Source organism: Lissotriton vulgaris, chromosome 7, assembly GCF_964263255.1.
Source record: "Lissotriton vulgaris chromosome 7, aLisVul1.2, whole genome shotgun sequence".
NCBI lineage: Eukaryota > Metazoa > Chordata > Amphibia > Caudata > Salamandridae > Lissotriton > Lissotriton vulgaris.
This window is the reverse complement of record NC_141695.1, coordinates 328,151,986-328,168,747: the sequence shown is the minus strand read 5'-3', so window position 1 is coordinate 328,168,747 and position 16,762 is coordinate 328,151,986. Positions and strand designations below refer to the sequence as shown.

General features: G+C 42.8%; 1 protein-coding gene across 1 annotated transcript in view; it reads left to right on the top strand.

Annotated features, from left to right (window-relative positions):
- The first annotated feature begins 8,818 nt into the window (after positions 1-8,818).
- The window catches only part of LOC147701493 (bifunctional polynucleotide phosphatase/kinase-like), a 227,188-nt gene continuing 219,244 nt past the window's right edge, over positions 8,819-16,762 (top strand). The window contains exon 1 of the mRNA XM_086930185.1: positions 8,819-9,033. The gene's annotated coding sequence lies outside the window, so the exon portion shown is untranslated. The remainder of the gene's footprint in view (positions 9,034-16,762) is intronic.

Sequence of the window (16,762 nt, the reverse complement as noted above, 5' to 3'; positions counted from 1 at the left end):
GCCCCTGAGCTGATCTTATACATGTAACAGAGTGCCTTGAACTTTACTCTACTTGCCACTCTCAACCAGTGCAGTTTCTTAAGGTATTCTGTCATACTTGTGCGACCTGGAGATTGAGGAGCAGTCTGGCCGCAGAGTTCTGAACGACTTGAAGTCGATTCAGAGTACTTTTCGTGACTCCTAGGAGTAGGACGTTACCATAGTCTAATCTCGAAGTGATTAAGGTCTGTAGGACCGTCCTCTGCGCTCCATCTGGCAATTGCCACAGTATTTTTCTCAACCATTTGAGGATCAGAGAACATGTGGAGGCAGTTTTGGCTGTGTGCGTGCGCATAGACAGCTTATCGTCAATTATTACCCCTAAGTTGCGTGCGGATTGTACCGCAGTCGGGGTAGCGCCCATTTCAATAGGCCAATGGGTCGGGCCCCAAAGATTCTTTTGGTTGCCAAAAATAAGTAACTCTGTTTTATCCCCATTCAACTTATTTTTTTTGGAATGGAGCCAGTTAGCCATTCTAAGTAGTCCAGAACGAAGGGGAGAGATGTCAGATTTTTCTGTAGATGTGAGGGAGAACACAAGTTGTGTGTCGTCCGCATAAGAATAAATGGTAAGGCCCATATCTTCAGCAATTTTGGCTAGGGGAGTGACATACACATTAAAAAGGAGGGGGCTCAATATAGAGCCCTGGGGCACTCCATAAGGGTAATCATATACTTCCGAGGAATTACATTTGGAGAAGACCTGATATGTTCGATGCAGGAGAAATTGCTCCAACCATTTCAATGCTTTACCTCAGATTCCAATATCCTTCAGGGACTGGATGAGGGTTGTATGACAGATGGTGTTGAATGCGGCACTCAGATCTAAAAGAATGAGTGCCTCCGTGCCTCCAGTATCCAGTTCTTGGCGGATAACCTCAGTAACCCCAAGTAGGGTGGACTCAGTGGAGTGGCCTTTCCTAAAGCCGGATTGGGAATAGTGCAAAAGATTGTTGTCATTTGCAAAGTCTGCCAACTGCCTGTTGACGTGCTTTTCTAAGATCTTAGCCAGGATCGGCAGCAGAGATACAGGGCGAAAGTTGGAAAACACCTCTGGGTCGCTGTTAGCCTTTTTTAGCAGGGGAACTACCATGGCGTGCTTCCAGTCGTTGGGTATTACAGCTTCCTTCAGGGAGGCATTTAACAGTGCTCTGAGGACTTCCAAAATAGAAAGGTCTAATTGTTTGAGAACATGCGCAGGTAAAGGGTCTTGGGGTAAACCTGATTTTATGCTACTTAATACAGTACCGAAGGCAAGAGTATCTATTGGTTGCCATGTCCTAATTTCCTGCTTCATGGGAGGCTCCTGTTGATCACTAATGATGGGCACAGTGGGGCTGATATCGCTAACATCGTCGTTAGATGTGAAGTTAGCATATATAGTGGCTATTTTCTCGTAAAAGAAATTCGCAATACAGTTTCATTGGGTGGGTGACAAGATAGGAGGTTCAGGTTGGGCTGCTGCCCCAGCTAGATTTTTGAGGACCTTAAAGAGTGTCCCTGAGTGAGTTTGAGCTCCTAAGATAGTATTTTTAGTGAAATTCCCCTTGGCGATTTTACAGGATAGATTATATGCATTAAGTGCTGGCTTGTACTTTTCTTTATTAGCAGAGTTGTAGTCTCTTCTCCATTGTCTTTCTAGCTTTTTGCACAGGCTTTTTTCTTCTTTTAGTTTATCCGTAAACCAGGGAACAGGGGGATTGCATGATTTTTGTTTGCTTAGGGTCGGGGGGATGGCAGTCAGAGCAGCGTCCGATAGCCAGCTATTAATTCTATTATGGTCCTCGGTTGTGATTTTATCTATATCAAAGCCTGGGCTGGATCTGATTAATTGTTCATCGAGATCCTTTATGTGAAGTTTTTGCCATTTTCTGAGCCACACCTCTGATTTCAACAACATGGGAATGTAATTGTGGTACAAATAAGGAAAACCGTAGATTTAATCTTACATATGTTTTAATGAGATGTCATTGTGCATTGTCATTTATGGTGTGTAGTTTAAAGTGAGACAGGTTATCATTAAAAGTTCATGATAATGTATACCTGCCAACTTACAAATATTTCACCTTGTCAGGAGGGGCGGGGGGTCTTATGCCAAGAGCTACCTAAGAGGCACTCTGCCCCTGACCAAGCACCCAAACCCCTCCCAAAAAACAGGGTCGTCTCTGAGACTATGGATGATGTCCTGGGGTTTTCACACCTCTTAATGGACATCAGCTGCTTACAGCTGCAAGACAAACAGGAAAGTCACTTAGAACAGGGCTTTTAAGCTTGCCTTTCCTGTCACTGAGTGATTTTGTCTCTTTGCCACGTGACCATGTGAAGGGAGATGAAATCGTGTGACACACGGTGACACCGTGTGAGTTGGGCGGGGACTACTTGTCTCTTCATAGGTTAGGACAAGAAAAATGATCAGTAATGAAGTTTGGGTGAATAAAGTTTCCTTTTGAAGAAAGAGACGGTGGAGGGTAAGTCTGCATGGCACATTATAGTATTAGATGGACATAGAGGGGTGGGTTTTTGATAGTTGGTGTCTTTTTTATGTGACCTTGGTAACTGCAGATATGTTAATAAAAGGCGAAGAGAGACATGCATAATCTTCACCTCCGTGCAATTAATAGAATCAAAACGTTCCTTCTCTAAAGCTAAGAAATTTCATATTTATATATATTTTTTTAAATATCCCAGTCTGTTTATTTAATTAATAGGATCACTCTTGCAAACAATAAAAGAAAAAATTAATGACATAGCTTCATAAGGCAAGCAGTTCTACAACTATCCACTCTAAAAATACAAGAGATTTTTTTTAGACATGCAGTCCTGCCAAGTGTCACGCATCTGGCGTGACACTATCTCATTTCAGTGTGGTGATCCGCATCACTGCACTGAAATGGAAAGTCACGCATTATAGCCTCTCCTCCGTTGTCAAAGCGGGAGTGCTTCTAATGCACCTTAAACTAGTGTGGAGGCGCGCGGTAACTGTGCGCGGCGCGCGGTAACTGTGCGCGCAGCCGAGGAGTGCTCTGGCCGGTGTTCCATAATCCGCTGCCCCCCGTGAGGCAGTACCCCCCTGTTTTGCGCATGCGCACGCATGCGCATATTACCGCTGATGACGTGGTACCACGCCCACCATCATTCTGTGACATCACCATTGCGCATGCTCTATTTGAACATGGCTCGCGTCTCGGGCAGAAAGCGCCCGCGGGGTCCTTGTGCCGACCTCTATACACAGCCCGTCTCCGTACACCCCACCTGCAGGCCGGTATTGCCCCGCATTAAAGCTGGTACATATGTATTAAAAATGTACATGTTTAACACAATACATTTCTGACAGCTCTCAGCATATCCCCAGTAAGTGTCCTCAATTCTTTAGCCGTTCCTTGCTATGTCCATCTGATCGGCGTCCCTCGGACTTCTTCTCACACCCCTCTCCCTTTCCTTCTGTAATCAAATCTCCATCAGATAGATGGAGATTTAATTGGCATTAAATAAAATTGATTTTGAAGTGTTCCAGCCTCGTACACCGCCTTGGGCTGCTGGCGGCTCGAGGCTCTGAACGATGTTGGCACAAGGACCCCGCGGCCGCTCTCTGCCCTTCTCCGCCCGTGACGTAGGGGGGGCAGCCACTCACGGGGATACAATGATTCTCAGAACACCGGCTTGGCGCCTGGCTCAGCTGCTGTTACAATGTAATAACACATAGGCACGGGCACTGCACACACAACGGGATTTTGCATACAACTTTATTTAAGGCTGGTCGGGTCCTCCCTCCTGCCGCCCGAGGTGCAGTCAACACAGTTCCCGAGAAAAGCTTTGCCTCGCACCATTGTGGGAAATGTATTAATGACGGAGTCGAACCCACACAGGCAGCGGAGTGAATCTGGCTGCTGGAGTGGTTCCTAAGCTGTAGCCTCAGCCTCTACAGTGCACACCATCAGCCTGTAACTTTAAAACATGCATTGAAGCCGTGTAGTCGTGGGCGGGTCCGCCTGGGAGAGTCCGAGTTGTGGGCACCGGATACCAGAAGGTGTTAAGAAGTAAGTGCTGCTTGCAGTGCATGTTCCCAATTCATCAACTGAAATGCTGTGTGATTACTAACTTTCCAAATAAGGAAGTCTTAATTATCTTCGAGGCCGCTTGCGAATGTCTCTGTACCTACGTTTTGCAAGGTGTCTTTAACAGAAACGGATGTTGCACTACTCACTCTGAAGGGTTCTGTTTCTGTAAAAATTTGATTTTTTCCTTTTGGAACAGGATCAATCAAGTAAAGTTATTGTGGGGGAGGGGAGCGAAGCTCAGAACGAACGGTCCAAACACCCTAGTATACAGTTCCCAGCATTGGGGGTTTGCCGACCTCACCCCCATACAGACAGTTGAAAACACTTTTCTATAATACATTTTAGCCGTTCCAAGTCGTACCTCAGGGTGTATTTGCCACGCTAAATTAGGCCTCCAGTTTATCTCTGATTTAATCAGGTCAGAGCCTGTGCTATTGTGGCACAGGCTATGGAAGAAAGATCAAACAAAATTGAACAGAGATATCCTTTTAGACATTATGAAACTGGAAAGAGCAATGAGGATTCCCTGGCTGAGATATGTTCATTCTTTTTTTAAGGATTTGGGCCATTTACAGTATTTTTTAAATCCTTCTTCTATTAAGGCAGTAACCAGAAAGGATCTGAAGAAAGAGTGTCTAATGCTGCTGGGTACCCTGAGAATGACATCTGAGATTTTAAAGCCCACTGCCCTGCACAATCAACTGATTTTAACTACTTTTAATATTCAACCCTACTTATCCTTTGTGCTGGGTGCCTATGACAGGTTCTTATTAACCCGTTTTAGGCTGGGGATCTTTCATAGATTAGTCACTTTCCCTGTTATGAATGATTGAACACGGCCCTGTCCTTGTGATAATATCTCCCCCCAAACTACGATTCGTGTTACTTTATTTTGTACATTTTTCTCTACTGACAGGTGGTTGTTTTTGGTCCCTATTTTAAAACAATCTGGATTACGCCAATGTCGCCCTGCTCTACTGTCATTACAATTATTAGATAATGAAAATGGTGTTCTAAGAATTATAGCCTTTTTGAAAAAAAGTGTTTTATCTTAGGAAACTTATGTTTACTTGAATGCTTTGTCTTGCACAGTAATGATGGTTATATATTTTTAAGATTGTAATACTGTAATATTTAATGTGACTATATGTAATGTTTTTATTATGAATTTTTACATTAATTTTTTTATGTATTTTATAACTATGTGCTTTTATGATTGCTATTCAACAATCGAATAAAGCTATTTTTGATTGATTGATTGAAAGTTCCCAGCAAACTCTATGGCTCTTGAGTCCAGCAGGTTTCTCAAATTACATTAATTTGGAAAGCACCTGTGAGCCCTCCAGACTCCCTTATGCTGCAGTTGCACCCTGCCGGGCTGCCTTCTCCGCCCTCCCTCTCTCTCACTCACACATGTGCCTGCCCTGGACTTTTCTTTTAATAATCAGCACTGTCGCTTTGTTCAGTTGGACCAGCCAATCCGGACCAGTCAGCACTACACACAGCTCCTGGAATACATTTACGCAGTTAATGAAAGTGACTCGAGCAGTGCTGGTTACACGGAGTTATGTAGTATTCTCTCTTACTCAATAATACCACCAGAAGAATGATTAAGTGGTAGCTTTAATCCATGAAGAAAAGCACATCCATGTACTTCAGTGTCAGATGGTAGAATGAACATTGGTACATCACAGCATTCTAACAGTGCTCGGTAGAACACAGAACACCAGCATTCAAAAGGATACACAAGAAATGCAAGCATGCAAGAACGAGACATTTAAAGGGAAACACAGGATACTACATATCCTCCCTTTTTCTAAAATAACAAAATACCTACTATCCTCCTTTTTCTAAAATAATAAAAACAATAAAAAAATGAAACTAGTATAAATACATATAAATAACAAATTCCTAAATTATGTACCATAAAAACACAAAATATCCTCACAGTACAGATGAATGTATCATTCAATAATCTGAGCTAAAACATATTTCATTATCTATGACAATGCACAGTATTTAACAGTAGCTTTTAGCACTCTTGTCAGTACATATTACCATATTGCATTGAGACTTTTCAGATGTAGAAGGTGAAGGAGAATCGCTGTCAGAATCATAATCAGAATAATCAGTATTATTAACATGGAAAATTTTAGATGGCTGTGAAGAACTTCTATTGCAACCCTTAGCATAATGCCCCATAACTTCACAATTAGAACATTTAGCATACCTAGCGGGACATTTCTCAAAACCTGCATTGTGATTCTTATCTCCACAACGATAACAAGCAAAGGAAAAAGAAGCATTGTTATTATACATTTTCCTAGTGAAAGATTTTGAGTTAGAAAACTTTCTCTGAGAATTCCTATCGGATTGAAACTTCTTATCACCCTTCTTGTCCAACAACTCCTTCTTAGATTTTACTGAAATTTTGTTAACCGTAGAAGTAGTAGTTCCAGACTGATCAGCTAAAGCTTTGGAGCTTCTATCAGATAATTCAGCTTTTTTCAATAAAGTTATTACATCCTTCAGACTAGACTCTCCCTCAATCCATAGTCTAACTTGAATACTCTTATTCCTGGAACACACAACAACTTGATCACGAATGAGTTCGCCGTGTAATACTCCAAATTTGCAATGCATGGCAAGCAATTTCAATTGGGAAACATATTCCTCTACTGACTCATTCTCCAACTGTTTCCTTTTGAAAAATGCACGTATTATTCACCAATACATACTATAGGTGAATAATTCTCAGTTAAATCAGAAATTGCAGCTTTAAAAATGTCAATATCACTTGCTCTTTCTGGTTTCTGCATTTGATTATAGATTCTTAAACCTTCTGGACCAAGACTATGTAGAAGCATTCTCAATTTACGTTCAGGGGACAAAGTTCCAACATTGTCCTCTAAAGTGGCTATATAATTGAGAAAATATTCCTTCCACTCAGACCACTTTATACTTGGTTCACCAGGTGAAGTTAAAAACTCTTTAGGCGTGCTAATATTTATATTGATGCATGAGGAAGTTGCAGAACTGTTTGAAGAATTACTTGTGGAAGCAGAATTGGTGTTACTCATGTTGTTCGAAGAAAATTAAGATAAAGCTAAAACAATAAAAAAATTGAATAAACTTACAATGCTGGTCGAAATTGTAGAAAATGCTGCATAAATACGTGTAAATTGAAGAAAAACGAAGTACTGATGTGCTCAAATGGTTAAATAAACTCGTAACTCTGTTCGTAGAAATCCAAGATGGAGGCACGTACAAAACGCGGGGTTACGCGAAGTGACCTCTGATGTGCCAATCAATGCGCTTCTTATGTGTCACACGTTACTAAGCAACAACAAGGCGTGGAGGTGCGAGCGCTTGTTTCATGCACACACGCGTTGCTAGGTAGTGAATTGAAGAAATGCGCAACAACGGAAAGGCAATTTGAAAGGTAATCATGCAGACAAAGCTTACATTTCGGACTGAAAATATTAAAAATGAATGAAGTACAGTTCGAACATGAACCAGCCAATGTACTCACGATTTGTCAAAAAAATGTCCTCAGAAATACGATGTTACCAGCAATTCTAGTTGAACCTCAACCAACATTTTACAACGAAGAGCAAAAAAATATATATTCCCAGAAAATAGTTAAATCTTTGTAGTAAGTTGTAGAAGTAGATTTGAAGAAGAAATCGATGAATCCTCGAAGAAATTGAAGAATCCTACTCAAAATCAGAGTACAAGAAGAAAAAAAAATCCCAAAAATGGTTATTGGTTCTTTAAAAGTATCCCGATCGTCGCCAATTTTTAGTATTCTCTCTTACTCAATAATACCACCAGAAGAATGATTAAGTGGTAGCTTTAATCCATGAAGAAAAGCACATCCATGTACTTCAGTGTCAGATGGTAGAATGAACATTGGTACATCACAGCATTCTAACAGTGCTGTAGGAACACAGAACACCAGTATTCAAAAGGATACACAAGAAATGCAAGCATGCAAGAACGAGACATTTAAAGGGAACCACAGGATACTACAATTTACCTGGTAGAAATATTGAAATATTTATTGTTAAGCCCTAAATATAGTGCTTCAGTTTATTCAGCCTCAGCGCGTGAGGGGGTGGCGGGGATTAGAGTGCGTGTGTGTGTTCATTAGCAAATTTCTTTTGGGCAGAGCGTGATCACGCAGCTGGTGCTGGTTGTTCAGTGTCAGATTATAACACATACAGTTACTTACTGTGCTATGGTGAATCAGGCCAGCCTCAGACCTACGTTGCCCCGTGCAGGAAGAGTGTGTAAGTCAACATCCACTGTTGCACTGACTGCTATGCTAGGAAAATGTATTTTTGCTGACGCAGTCACGTTGCTCAAATGAGTGTAATTTCAGATATTTGTTTCCCTCATCTTATCTGCTTGAATTTATTCGTGAGAAAGTGTCACTCATAGGCGGTGAAATGTCACTCATAATTACTCTGAATGAAATTATGGAAATGTCACACATAGCAATCTGAAACCTTGGCAGCTATGGTGCTTGCGTGGCTAAGGCTTGCATTCACAGATCATCCAATGAGCGCGTAGTACAAACTGTGCGCGTAGTACAAATGTAAATAAACCTTTCCTCTCGGTAAAAGAGGCTGGCGCACACTGTCACTGAAGTGTGAGCGTTCGTTCAGCTCGGCGTGCCACTGCTTTCGTCTGCACACCGAGCAGCGGTATGACTGATCAATCCGTGAGTGAGAGGGGGCGGAGCCAAACTAGAAACTCAATGAGTGGCCGCTGGCCCTCCCGGCACTCGTGCGTTTCCTCGGTGTTTGGCCGGAACTGCTCACTTGAGGTCTGCAGCAGGAACCGCGTGTTATCATTGGCTGATATAACGTACATGCTTTCTTTCGGTAATGCGGAAATAAGAGAAATCAAACTGTAGGAGCGAAGTACTGAGGTAAGTTCCTTTTTTTTGGAGTAACCATTCATTCAATTGTGTATTTATTTCTCATTCGTTAACCCCTCTTTCGTTTAGTCTTGTCACTCACCCCTTTATAAATCTCATTCATTCTAGTAATACTATTAATGTACACTGTTTATTCACCCTGCTCTGCCCTTTGTACTGGTACGCAATATTTCTCTACTTATCCACCAGAAGTCCACACATGCCAGTATATCAGAAGAGGCAAGTGGAAGATTAAAAAAAATATAATAATCGAGAGACTGTTTCATTGGCTTGAATTGAAGGTCCGGCAATTTCAAGCCGGAGACAGCCAAAATAAAGCAATTTGAGCTTCAAAAATCGGGAGTCTTCTGCCTGAATCGGGTCTATAAGCATGTATGGAAGTCTCAGGTTTTCCAGGCCCGTCCGCGAGTAGGCCACCCTATCCAGGTGTTTGCTTTGCATTTGCGAATTGTCTTGATTTTATAACGGTGATACACAGGACTACCAGTAAAAGGCAGGAGTAGGTAAGATACTGACACATGCACCTGGGAAACTTGTCAGCACTGCTTTAACTAGGAAGCTTTCTCAAAAGTAGTAAACTTTGTAATTAAAGGCGTGGCTTAAAACGTGAACTAGAAGCCTCTGATTTCTACAGTGCCATCTGACCCCATACCCCTCTGTGAGTTTTCAGATATGTCATTCATCTTTATCAGGCTTATTAACATAACACCACTTTCTTCTGCAGTTTTGCATTCTTACACTCATGCCTGTTTTCTTCCCACATCTTTCTGAAATGTTTCCCCTGCATATGTCACACATCATCTCTTTCCTCTTCATCACTTTCCTCTTCATCACTAGTTTTCTATTCTGACCTTGTGCATGTATTTAAATGCATTTTCTTTTCCTTTGATGCTATCAATATATCAAAAGGAATGAAAAACCTCCTTAACAAAATTGCACATACCATGCTAATTACAAATGGCATATGTGCGACCACTGTTTTGTGCACTCTGCAGAGGGGCGAAGGATTGGATGAGCATATAGTCTGAAAACGTTTATGACATACTGATAATCTCTATGAGATACACTGCCTTCAGCCTTCACTCTAGAGCTCTTAGTAAGGACCCCTTCATGAACATTCTCCTGCAGCCTCTACTCACCCAGACACCTAGAGGTGATTCCGTTCATAATATGCAACCCTACAAGAGTGGTATGTCACATAAAAAAAACTTTAAAAACATAACATCAAGAAAAAGCAAATACTCCTATGAAATCCATGATGAAGTAAAATGTAATCCGGGGCTGCATCACTGACATTAATTACTTTGAGGAGTTTTACAGTCATTGTTTTTAAATCGGACAATGTTTTTGCCTGTAATGTTAAGCAAACAAATATGTGGCCCAGTAGGTGCCTGCTTCAAAGTAAATGTTATTTATTGCCGACATAAGACCTAGCAAGACCTGACAAACTCAAAGCCCTGCTTGTTTCCTATTTTCATTGATACCCTCCGCTATAAATACTCTATTTATCCACCACTTCTTATTTTGTGACCTAGGTAACTCTATATCATTCTCTTCACCCATCTGCCCCTGACTCGAACTCTTTGTCGATCCAGACTATAATCCTCTTCATTCATGGACCCAGCTAATGATTTAACCATTAATTCACCAGACCCATACCTTAATTTAACTCAACCCCAAATCCTTCCCTTCCAGAAATTGACTTCAAAACTGTTGTACAAGACCTTTTACTCCCACATCTGGATGGCAGTAGTGCCTTGCTCTGTGGCCTCCAAGACCCCACACTTGCACCCATGCTGCATTCTACACATCTCACCATGTCTCAATCGGGGCATGATGAAAAAATATGGTGACTTTGCCCCAGTCCTGATGGAACTCCGATGTGTCCCCTTGCCAGTCTGAACCATCTTCAGAATCAGCTACATCATTTACATAGTCATCATAACCAGCACCCTGTTCATCTTGCTGACAAGCATGCCATCTCTGGTGGATCTCTGCACACCCGTTGCCAGGACTCCACTAGACTGCAGACTAAGAAGCGTAAAAAAGAAAAAACAAGGCAGCAGGCCTTTTCCATCTGTACAGCCAGGATGTGGAACACCATCCTAGTAGCCACCTCGACCGCCTCAAGTCTGTCCCAATTTAGGAAAATGTTTACAGCGCGCCTCTTTAAGACTACACCACATTGCATTGACTGCCCACAGCCCAGCTTCTCTGATCTCTGGTTGACGTTATCCTTGTCTTTGACCCTGTACACCGTTTTGCTGCTTTATGCTAGGTTTGCTCTATAGAAATACCATATACATGCATACATTTATATAGCATGCTAAGTGAACTGATCCTCTAGTTATTAGTAGCTGGTTTATTATTCTCCAAATAAATGGTATCTATTTTTATCAACTTCAGGGGGCATGGTATGGGTGGAGGAACTGACAGTTTAAAGTCTGATTTAATAGATGCAAAGGGTAAAGAGTTAGTCCAAACTAAGAAGATTTTTTTTGGATTAGTGCTCTGTGCACGTGTGGGTCCTTCAAATACTTCATCACTTCAATATTTTGATCCTAACCCAAAAAAATCTTCATAGGTTGGACTAACTCTTTACCCTTTGCATCCATTAAATCAGACTTTAAACTGTCAGTTCCTCCACCCATACCATGCCCCCTGTTGTTTAGCCCTGTCTTAATTATTTAACTGTTTGTAATTTTTCATTTCTTTCACCATTAAGCCATTCCTGAATTTATCCTCTGACCTCAAATACCAGCCTTTAAAGCTCCCACCAGTTGTCACATCCTCCAAGCCTTTAATCCCATGCCATCCATTTACCTTACTTGTAACATTTATTTTATTATCCTACCCCAAACTCCTTTTTAGGTCGAGCTGGTGTAGCAATGCGAAGCATCTATTGTTACTCACTTCCTGGGAATCTGAGACAGGGGATGTGCACGCGCAGGAGATTCCCCCATGTGAGCACGCACGTTCACCCACACGGCGTGCACATCTCCTGTCCCACATTGCCAGGAAGCAGATAACACACACACACAAACAGACACACATGTGCGCGCGCACACACACACACACGTGCACCCCTACCCCCCTTACCTCACCGGGCTCTTGTCGTAGCGCTGGTGTAATCTGGGCATCATCTGGCACACGCGGGGCTTGTCATGGGAGCACTCGAGCTCCTCTGCCAGCACGACGCGGGCTCTCCCCTTAGGCATGGGAGCCCCGCAGTGCTTTCTGATGTTCTTCACCCGGGCCCCGGGACTTCAGCTGCCAGACCTGGGAGGGCGGGGGCTGCCCGCGCATGCGCGGCATTTCTAACCGGTGCTCTTCAGAACAAAAGTTAAAAATGGCGCGCATGCGCGGGCAGCCCCCGCCCGGATACTGAGTTTGTTGTTGATCTCACAAATTATTTATCATGCCTTGCTGAGCTCCTCTGTCTGTGCAGGGCACCCGTAGCTAAGGAGGCCGGCAGCGTCTCTCTGCGCATGAAACGGGTTCAAGAACTGTGAGTAACACCTGCATTTTTTGCATCTGCCACCCCATGCTTCCTTTGTGCACCCTGTATAACTTTGTCTTCGCATTCACTGGCCTGATCTGGGCTGTCGGAACCCCATTGGCTACTGTATTCAGGGCTGGTGATTGCTGCCTTTGTGAGCTGGCGAGTGAGGCTGTAGTGCCATGCTTGCTGAAGCGTTGGTATCTGTATTGCATTGTGGGACCTGCAGTGTCCTGGGTGTGGGTGGTGTCACGAAGGCGCAACGGCCAAGGTACGCTCTACAAGGAAACTTCTCAAATGCACTGCTAAAAAGGGTGAAGAAAGCGTGCAGTATAAAATACATGTTTGCTAATGTTAGGTGTGGTCCCTGTTGGTGGTATGCTCACCCGCTGTTGTTCCTGCCTAGAGTTGGCTCACACATTGCGTTACACAGCGTTTTGGCTTCCTTTTCCTGGTATAGTGGGCTTTAATCGTAAAGTGCACTCGTTACCCGTTGGTCTTTAAAAGCTGAAGTGTTCGCTGCTTTTATCATCACTTGGTCAGGCTCCTCTGTGGTAATCTTTCTATAGCTTCGATGAGCCCGTGCCTTTCCTTGCATTGCATACAGCGAGTATTGTCATCTGCCCAGTCGCACAATTCATCAGTTCCCAGACCTTTTCAGACCATTTCAGGAGTACCTCAGGAAAATGAACTGACTGTCTGCCCTTGTTCTACCCTTTGCTTCCTGTTTCCTTTGCGCCCTATCGTCTGCCTCTCTCCTTCCCCTGTCTCCTCTCTTCCCTTGTCTCCCTTCCTACTGGTCTGCTCCTCTCCTCCTCTCCTCCTGTGCCCCCTCCTCTCTCCTCCTGTGTCCCCTCCTCTCTCCCCCCTCAACTCTCATCCTCTTTCCTCCTCTCCTCCTGTGTCCCCTCCTCTCTCCTCCTGTGCGCCCTTCTCTCTCCTCCTCTCGTCCTGTGTCCTCTCCTCTCCTCTCGTGTCTCCTCCTCTCCTCCTGTGTCCTCTCCTCCCTTATTCCCTCATCCGGTGTCCCCCCCTCATCGCTCATCCTCTCCTCTTGTGCCCCTCCTCTCGTCCCGTGTCACCTCCTTAAATGAAGAGATGAGGTGAGGGAGAGCAGAATTGATGGTTTCTGAAACAACCGAAAATACCATGACAGCATGTAGATGTTGCATGAAAAATAAGAGTTAATGTCCTTTTACATGGAAGGGTGTGAATAAAACTAAGCATCCCAAACATCGTGGACACAACATTCACTTTATTTTATGGCTACGTCACTCTCCAACGCAATGCCATAATGCTTCTTCAGTGTAACTGTATGGTATCTCCCCAGACAACCCTAGAGTAATGCAAGAGCATTTCGCCACTGCATCAACAGGACAGCTCGCTGGTGCACATTTAAAACATCTCCTGGTGCAGTGTAACACATCTTTCCTGTGCAAGGGCGGATTTTTTGTTTTGGGAATATGGCATGGAACTAGATCCGAGGAACAGAGGGATGCTTACCAAACAATATTACTACAGCAAAAATATCTCAAACCCCGAGGTACAATACATGTCTTCAGGGCAATAAACAAAAGAGCATGTCGCTGCTACTTTGTCAAAGCATCTTCACGTGCAACACCACAGCATGTCTTCAGTGAAATGTTCAACTATCTCTCAATCTATGTCTTCCGCGTTTTCAAAGTGCATCTCAATTGCGCATTTCAAGAGGATGTCTTTGCCCAAGGCAACAGCGGGTCATCTCGTCAGTGAAATGCCTGATTAACTTTCCAACTGTCTGGTACAAGGGATTTCCTGTGTAATTCAACAGCATCTCACACGTGCATTGCAAGAGGATCTTTCTCGCCACATAATTACACTCTACTGAATGCAACACACACTACACACAATACCATTCAGTGCCACATAATTATATGCTACATAATTACACTCCACTAAATTCAACATACACTCCAAACATTACCCCTCAGTGCCACATGCCACACAATTACACTCAACTAAATACAACATACACTCCTCATAATACTACTCAGTGCCACATAATTACACGCAACATAATTACACTCTACTCAATGCAACATACACTCCAAATACCACTCAGTGCCACATAGTTACATGCCACATAATTACACTGTACTCAATGCAACATACACTCAAAATACCACTCAGTGCCACATAATTATATGCTACATATTTACACTGCGCTCAACGCAACATACACTCCAAATACCACTCAGTGCCACATAAATACACGCCACATAATTACTCTATCTATCGCCCCCACTCTATCGCCCTCACTCTATCGCCCTCACTCTATCTATCTATCGCCCTCACTCTATCTATCTATCGCCCTCACTCTATCTATCTATCTCCCTCACTCTATCTATCGCCCTAACGCTATCTGTCTATTTATCGCACTCACTCTATCTATCGCTATCTATCGCCCTAACTCTGTTTATCGATCGCCCTCACTCTTTCTATCTGTCGCCCTCCCTCTAGCCCGCCCTCTATCTATCTATCGCACTCACTCTATCTATCTATCTATCTATCGCATGACTCAGCACCACCACAGCATCACTCAGGGGCACTGCAATATCACTATACGCTACCACAGCATCACTGAACGCCACAGCATCACTTGTCGCCACCACAACATCACTCAGCGCCACCACAGCATCAATCTGTGCAAACATTCAACAACAACAACTAGTTCAAATATGTTCTATCAATGTTTCAAGCTTTATTACAAATGTCACAAAAAGATGTTAATATTTCACTTCTGTTCTTGGATTTTTGTCACAATAAACTACACTGAACATAATCTTCACAAAAGTTATTTACAAAAGTTTAAGCTATTGCCATTATAAATTACAATAACTTTTATTTAAGTATTAGTTATTTGAAAAAAATTAAAAGCCATTGTTATTTGTAATATCAATACATCTAAGTCACGTAAATACAAAACATATTGCATTACAAATGCTATAGGTGTCACATTTGCGAAAGTTATAACTATTGGTATTGTAAATGACAAAGCTATTAATTTCGCTATTTTCAAAACCAACACATAAATAAAAAAATTGGCATTTACAATACCAATAGCTCAAACTTTCCTAATGCGAGACCTATTGCATTGCAAATGCTTGTTTCCTCTTCCTGGATCATAAGGGACCAATTTACTATAGCAGCCCTTTATTCTCCCTTTCTCCCATAAACTCAATCCTTAATCCTTCTTTTGACCCATTCACAGAAGTCTTGATCCCGGCCAATATCCTTCAGTCCTTTTATCCAGTCTCTAAAATATGTATCCAGCTAACCCATGTCCTTCCCTGAATCTATCTATCAGTGCTTGGTTTCTGCCTCCATCCATCTCAACTTTTAATTTCCTGAGCTGTTGGTGTGCCAGGTCTCCTGGGCTTTCTCCGAGGCAGCCAGCAGGCAGCTTTTTCTAGACTGGTTGTCTCGCCTTGGCGGTTAGTAGGTAGATCTCCTGAGCTGTCGTTATGTGGATGTTTTGACACATTTTATTAGCTGCTGACAGAAAGACCTCATTCGCTGTTGGGAGATGGAGTGTCTCTGATGTTTAGTTGGCTTTCTGGTAAACTTTCCTGGGTGCCAGTGGGAGATTTTGCTGTTTCCCTCTAGACTGTCAGTAAAAGACATCTTCTGCATGTTTCATCTGCTGCCAGGTCGTAGATCACCTGTACTCTTGAATGGGTGATACATAGGTAGTTCTCCTGTCCAGATGCTCTAGCCTGTCCAGTGGTAAATGCCCTTGGCAGGTGTCCATGGCTGCCAGTATATGTTTCTCATGTAATTTCTGTTAGGCTTTGTGGACCTGATAACCGCACACCAGTAACGCAATTCCCTGGCAGATTTGATAAATTAAGTGGAAGGGCACTCTTGTCTAAGTAGCGCACTTGTTAGCCTATTTGAGTTCGATAAATAAGCCTACCAACCCTTTCCAGCTAATTATTTGTACCTTAATTTCAGATGCCTAAATTCATTATTATTAATTTATTTGATTTTGTTACATTTATGTAATGCTCCATACCCGTGATGAGACAGCAGTGTTCTCCAATTTGCATTGGTGCCCTTTCCTAATGTATGGTTGGGTGGGTGTTGAATGTAGAATCTCCCTTAAGTAAATGTTGGTTAAGGTGGTTGTGATTTAGAGACCTACTCCAAACATGGTGCACCGTGCATCGCAGTTCTTAAGCA